This window comes from Notothenia rossii (genome assembly GCF_949606895.1).
Source record: "Notothenia rossii genome assembly, chromosome: 7".
In the NCBI taxonomy this organism is placed as follows: Eukaryota; Metazoa; Chordata; class Actinopteri; order Perciformes; family Nototheniidae; genus Notothenia; species Notothenia rossii.
Window position 1 is genome coordinate 68,666,373 of NC_136905.1, and position 7,427 is coordinate 68,673,799.

Genomic DNA, 7,427 nt, shown 5'->3' on the forward strand with positions numbered 1-7,427 from the left:
ACCTGTTGCTTCCAATATCTATCTTACGTATCATCAATTGTTTAACCCAAAATGAACAACATTTTTAATTTTAAGATAATCTATGTTCTCTCAGCACAATCCCTCCCTGACTGTATCATCCCTCTCCCTGGGTCAGCAGGTAGCGCGTCAGTAGAAGTGACCGAGGGAGCGCCTGATCTCCTGCGAGCGATGCTGTCAGCGTGGCCCTGAGTGGGCTGTATGGAGCTTCTGTCAGAGGGTGTCACATTTCCAGGGCCCACACTGTGGCCCTCTGTCCTGCTCGTGGCTGGATCTCAATGGGCCCTTTGATGGGCCACCCGAGGCCTTTCATCGTGCACCTTGCCACGGAGCACGGGGCCCCGGGGAAGGTTTGAGTCGACAACACCTGGCAGGTATGCAAAACCCACGTGCTGGAGACAAAACAAAAGCCACTCTGTCAAATGTTTATTGGAAATTAATTTCCTCTCCCACATCTTTTTGCATTCATAAAACGCAGGAAGGAAAAGAACAGGATTATGTGGGGCAGCGATCAGTCATGTGCTGACACAGGAGACACGATTGCGTAACAGCAATAAGTTGTTAGGAAAAATACAAAACTCATTGGTCTTTTAATGGAGCCAAGTTGTGATTAAGATCTGGCCCGCCTGATAAATATTTCTGATGTTGAATACTTTATATTTACACGGTTGAAAGGGTTGTGTGCCATGTGATCAAAAGTTTAGCCCAACAAGTACGACGCTGTAGTAATAAATATGAGAAAAAAAGTATTAGCATTTCATTTAAGAGGTTATTGTGTGGTGGACTGTACATTGGACAGTTGCCTCTCTCTCTTGTCTTTTTTGGCCCTCTCCTGTTCCCATACACCTGCCACTGCTCCCCTCTGCCTGTCCTGCCCCTCTACTCCTTTGCCCCTGCCCCATATAAAGTAGGCCCATCCCCAGGATCATCCTCTTCCTCTCTTATCTACAGTTCAAAGCCTGTTGACTGAATTATCTCCGGACGGTAAGAGGGAAAGGAAACAACTGTCGGCAGCCCTCAGTCAGCCGGAGAGAAGCTCTCCCCCGACAGCTGCTTGGTTAACTGGTCTTTACTGTGTTTCCTCTGGGGGAGAGCGGTGTCATGAGATAGTGGATGTTCATATTGAGAGCGGAAGCGGAGGTCTTAGGTTTGAGTGGCCACAGAGAGTGCTTGACTGAGGTGTTGAGAGGAAAGGTGTGGCGGCCGGGCCCACGGGAGGACGGAGGGTAGATTGAACTGCTGCGCTGAGAGGAAGAAAGAACAAGCGCGGCAGGATGAGTGGAGCCTATTGAACACAGAACACAATGGACAATGATCAAAGGCCATGTATGTGTGTCCGGGGTACATTGCAGTGTCAGCAATATTGTTTCCATAATCACAGTTATGTATTGTCTAAGCTCAATTAGGTAAAAAGTTATTTGGAAGTTATTTGTACCTTCATAAGTTCTGTCTCCACTGAAGTTAACAGTTAGTAGCTGTAATCAAATAAGTCAGAGAGATCCACTTACAAAATGTACAGAAAGAAACGTTTTTTAACCTGGGCTCCTACTTTTGAAAAACAGGAGAAAACACTCATTTACAGTATAACAAAAAAAAAAGGGCTTGTCACTTTTACTACTGATTTGTTAAAGAACATTTTAACTGAAAGAGAATGTATACAATTTCACAGAAAACATTTACTTTAATCTTTATTCAAAAACCCACTTGCCAAAAGATCTACAGCACAACATCACTTACACATTTCTTTCATTCTGGTTACTCACACAGATCACAGAACATACAACATGCGTCAAAAAGTAGAACAGGACAGTCACTGTCCGTTTCTCAATCTCCGAGGATACTGGCTTCCAATCCAATATTTCAAGGATGCTACGTCATTGAGTGCCGCTGAAGTACTGTTCCAATGTCCAGCATACTTGGAATTCCACCGAGGCCGCGTCCTTGGTTTGGTGGACATTCCGAGGCTGCACATGGGTAGACTTCGCGTCCTTAAAATCCCCACAATGCTTTGCGCACGGACCAATTTCAAAAACCCTTGCGGAGAATGGCTGAACCGACGCAGCACACATTTAAATGTAAGTATGTAGTTGCGTAGAACATCTGTTGGTAAATATGTTACTTTGTTACATTTGTTATCACCAAAAATGTGTTCCGTGAAAGTAAAGCAAGTTCATAATTAGATAGACATGTGGTATTTATTTTCGGTACAGTTTATGTTGAAACCGTTAGAGAGAGTGGCACACTTGTTAGCCTGTTCCATCCTTCTTCGTTTTTCGAAGCCGTGGCTTGGAAGTATACATGCTTCGTTTCTGAAGGAAGTGACTTGGAAGTATGCGACTACCACGCCAGCATCCTCAAGATTGAGAAACGGCCCATGACTTCTTGATGTCATCCAGGGGCTCCAATCAGGAAGCAGGCATCCAATCAGATAACTGGTCCAATCAGCAGGCAGCCCTTGCACACTCACAGACACTAAGGGGTGAGAGAGATCTGACAAAAAATAAAAACTTAATGACATAGGGTCATTCAATTAGAGTTTCAAAACTAGAACAAAAATCATAATAGAGTGTCACATTACATTACATTTAGCTGACACTTTTATCCAAAGCGACTTACAATAAGTGCATTCGACCAAGAAGATACAAACTTGAAGAAAACAGAATCATATAAGTACATCAGGTTTCAAAGAGCCAAAACATTTCAAGTGCTACTCAACTAGCTTTAGATAAGCCAGCCCTTTATTAGTATATAAGTGCTTTGTTAGTAATTCTTTGTTAGTAATTCTATCGCTCGAAGTTGAGTCGAAAAAGAGGAGTTTTCAGTCTCCGCCGGAAGATGTGTAAGCTTTTTGATGTCCTGATTTCAATGGGGAGCTCATTCCACCATTTTGGAGCCAGGATAGCAAACCCCCGTGTTTTTGCTGATGGGAACTTGGGTCCCCTCGCAGTGAGCTGTTTGGCCGATGCAGAGCGGAGTGCACGTGCTGGGGTGTATGGTTTAACCATGTCCTGGATGTAGGAAGGGTCAGATCCATTCACAGCATGGTACGCAAGTACCAGTGTCTTGAAGTGGATTCTAGCAGTTACCGGAAGCCAGTGAAGGGAGCGGAGGAGCGGCGTGGTGTGGGAAAATTTAGGAAGGTTGAAGACCAGACGAGCCGCTGCATTCTGGATGAGCTGCAGAGGTCGGATGGCACATGCAGGTAGACCAGCCAGGAGGGAGTTGCAGTAGTCTAGGCATGAAATGACGAGAGCCTGGACCAGAAGTTGCGTCGCTTTCTGGGTCAGGAGGGGACGTATCTTCCTGATGTAGTGTATCTGCAGCAGCGGGTTGTAGCAGCGATGTTTGCAGTGAAGGACAGGTTAGATAGTAATGATGCAAGCATAAGAAATAGTTAAAATCTAGTAAAAAGTATACTATAGTGTGTAGAAAAAAGTCATTGTATAGTTTGTTGGAGAATAATTTCAAAGTCATTGTATAGTTCTTTGGAGAATACTTGAAAAGTTATTGTATAGTATGTTGAGACTTTCAGAAAACCCGTCATAGAAGAGTATGTAGAAAACAAAGTAATAGTACTGTAGAAACAGGTCATAATTAGTCAATGTAGGCCTTTATGAACCAGCTCTTGAAGGAAACTGCTGTCAGAACATTATTGTATTAACTTTGTATAATCACAACTTGAATAAACATCCAGTTCACTTTTTCTTTCGCTGTTTTATCTTATTCAGCTTCCCTTTTCCTTTTTTTGTTCTGACCATTACCGGCTCTTGGCCTGAAGCATATTCATAAGCGTTTAAAAAACCTACACATTTACACAGACGACATCAACACGACGAGTCAGCATAAACGTTTTACGGCAATATGGCTTGACCCTTAACTACAGTATGGCCTGTTAGATACAGTTGATTTAAAGAAGCCTAAGTCCTCTACATCCACACAGATATCCCCCCTGGCCCCCTCGTCTGTCTTGGCTCTCTGGCACACAAGGTCATCCCCTAGCCAGTCACGACACTCCAATTAAGGCGACTGATGGACGCAGCTAATTGGTAGGATTTATAACCTCCTTTTATTATGCTTTATGAGGAAGGCAAGTGGAGGGCATTACCATTTATAGGCCCTAGGCTCCATGCTGGATCACTGTCATCCACTACTGTCCAGTCTTACACTAAATACCACCGCAGTCTGAGTAGCTGGAGCCAGGACGTCCAGGTGTCCCTTCACACTGTAATGTTTTGGCTTTTGAAACTATGTTCCATGACAGTTTTACCATTTTAAAATAAAATAAATGTATATTTTTTCTAAAAATAAGAAGTTGAAAAAAATGTGTGCAGAAATGCAATCCCTGTTGGCCCGAACAGTCCGGGAGCCATGAATGGAAACGTTGTCGTCAGGTCTATCCTGCTGCAGCCATGTTTCCATAAAGCAAATTACAAACTACACTCCATATATTCCGTCTAAAATGGACAAGCTAACGCCGCTAGCTTGTCCATTTTATTAGCCAGTGATCTTATGGTGCCCATGGTTAGAGAGGGGAGACACGGCATTTATCTCATTTCCTCCAAAAGCTCTGTTGTCTGGACCCAGCTGTACTCCGTCTCTTCTTTGGTTTACTCCTGGTCCTTTTCCAGATTTCAGTGAGACATAGGAATACATAGACAGGAAGAATCAAAATATAGGGATATTGAAATAGAGATCGAGAAGGGAAGACAGAGTTAAAGATAAGGTGAAGCAGAGGGAGGCTCCACGGGGCAGGAAGGCAGCACTCCTGTAATGAGTGTGTGGTTATTGATTGTATTGTCAGGGTGGCTGACCAGGGTCCCGTGTGCTATGGGCCCCAGTCCATCTGTGGACAATGCAGTCAGTTACACCTCACTGCTCCGTCTAATAAAGAGCAGGCAGATTGATGTCACCAGTATGGTTGAACTCTACCTAACACTCAGCAGCACCCCTCAGTGAACACACACACACACACACACACACACACACACACACACACACACACACACACACACACACACACACACACACACACACACACACACACACACACACACACACACACACACACACACACACACACACACACACATATGCAGACGTACAGTACAGTGGGACTGTCGTGAAGCAGAGAAATCATTTTTAATTTCCCATCCTGGCAGAGAAAAAATGATAGTAACTTTTTAATATGTTGAAATGTATTCTACAGGGCTGCGCTAACAATTCAAGTATGAAAACAGCCAAAAGTTAAATGTAAATGTTATTTTTTTTGTAACAGTTTTTTGATTTAAAAAGATTAAAATCTTGATAAATGACTTAAATGACTATTCTTTCATAATACCAAATTCTAACGGACTTAAAAATTGTTTAGGGGATAGAAACCAATCTATGATTCTTTGCATCTTAGGTACATTTCATATTAAACACCTTGATTTTAAGATACTGTAGAAAGGATATAGGAGTTGGTATAATACACAATACTGGAAACCAGTAAATATTACGTGTTTTTAGGGTATGCAATAAAACCTACATTCATATGTATATGCTCACATACAGGGAAAACAAACCTGTTACCAGTTAAACAAAAACAGGTGCAGTGCAGTCTGCCGATAGATCTGTGTGGACATCTCGTGAGAACACTTTATCACTCCATCAGTTAAGTACACATTAATTTTTGCACATGCTAATATATCAGCAGTATACATCAGGAATCATTTCAGTGTTTGGCATTCTCAACTAAATGACTGACAGCTTATCAGGTAAGGACCGTAAAACAGCCATCATAATGAAGGCGCTGCGTTATTAGGAAGTCGGCCCCTCCACCTGAACATTTGGCTGCACTCGAGCCCCGTGGCCTCCGTGGCAGCAGCACGAGCGATTACTCCTGCGCAGCCAGCCAAAACACAAAAATCAATAAACAATCTCAACGTTTCTGAGGGCCTTTCGTCTGACTTAATAAATGTCTCAATCCACTGTTATGACTTCATTTTGCTTTAACGTCTTCTTCATGTGCATCTTTTGCCGATCAATTAGAGAATGGAGTGCCCCTTCTGTCACGACACATGCCCTCCATCCGCTGCCACACACACACACACACACACACACACACACACACACACACACACACACACACACACACACACACACACACACACACACACACACACACACACACACACACACACACACACACACACACACACACACACACACACACACACACACACACACACACACACACATATATCCCATGCAATGAGATACCTTGTGAAAGCACTCACTTAAATGGCTCATTAGAGGCCATACCATCCACTCCTTTCAGGTATACTCTACATCTCATGTTCTTGTGCTGGTGTCTTTTAATCTGGTATGATTTTTCTTTTTGCTGATAGGAATGCCAGTGTGTTGCCGCAGTGTAAGGAGACGTATATACCGTCTAAGTGTGCAGGAGAGGCACCATTTCCAGGCTGTCAGCGGCGATGACAACCTCAGCATCTTCCTCTTCAGGGTGCTCCTGCTGTCACAGCCCCTAATCCCGGAGCTGCAGGGATGACAGGTGAGTGGTGCCGGACCCTCTGGTCTGTGACTGGAAGCTCCGGGAGAATTTCATGTGCACCCCTCTCTTGTCTCCCATCGATTCTGCCACTTCCCATTATTGTCAATCAGAGCGGCGTAGTCTCTATGGGAGGAGCTGTACAGCAGGGCAGCAGAGTTCGAAGAGCGCGCCTGCCAGCTCCTCCACCAGCACGGGGGACACCAGGGGCCCCTCTCAGGAGGCTGCCTGGGCAGGATGCCACAACTAAAAAGTGAAACCTTTTTTCTTTACAACACATAGTGCACATGGCTGGGAAGCACAGAGGGGTAAAACCTCTGGAGCAGCTTTGTGTCGACAAAAGGAGCAGCTGAGGCCCACGCTGCAAACATAGTTTCACAGCGCTGTCAGCGGGAAAGCTGCTCTCTCAGATGTGACCGCCTTGTTAGAAAAATGACATAATAACAATGACAGGAATAATGGAACAGAAGTGAAGCGCTGCTCTGCAGGTGGAGTTAGGATTGGGAGGTGGCTGCTCCATAAGTGAGCCTCCAAATGTGGCCTGGTCCCCCGGTGGCTCCTGACCCTGAGCGGGCTGCCGGCGCTGTGCCGTGCACGCGCCATGGTCAGGTAAAGCAACCATGCGGCGGTTATAAGCCCTGGAGATTGATGGGAGCAGTGCCCCCTCCCTCCCTGTGCTGTAAAAGATTATCCGCTCACCCGCTGGAAACAAAGCTGTGATGGAAATTCGTCTCGCATCATCAGCAACAAAATATCTACACGCTGAAGCGGGAGTCTCTCATTTTTCATGGGCTATATATTAAATAAAAAAAGGCATTAAAGAAAAAGGGAAGGGGGTGGTCTGAGTGATAGCACTAGT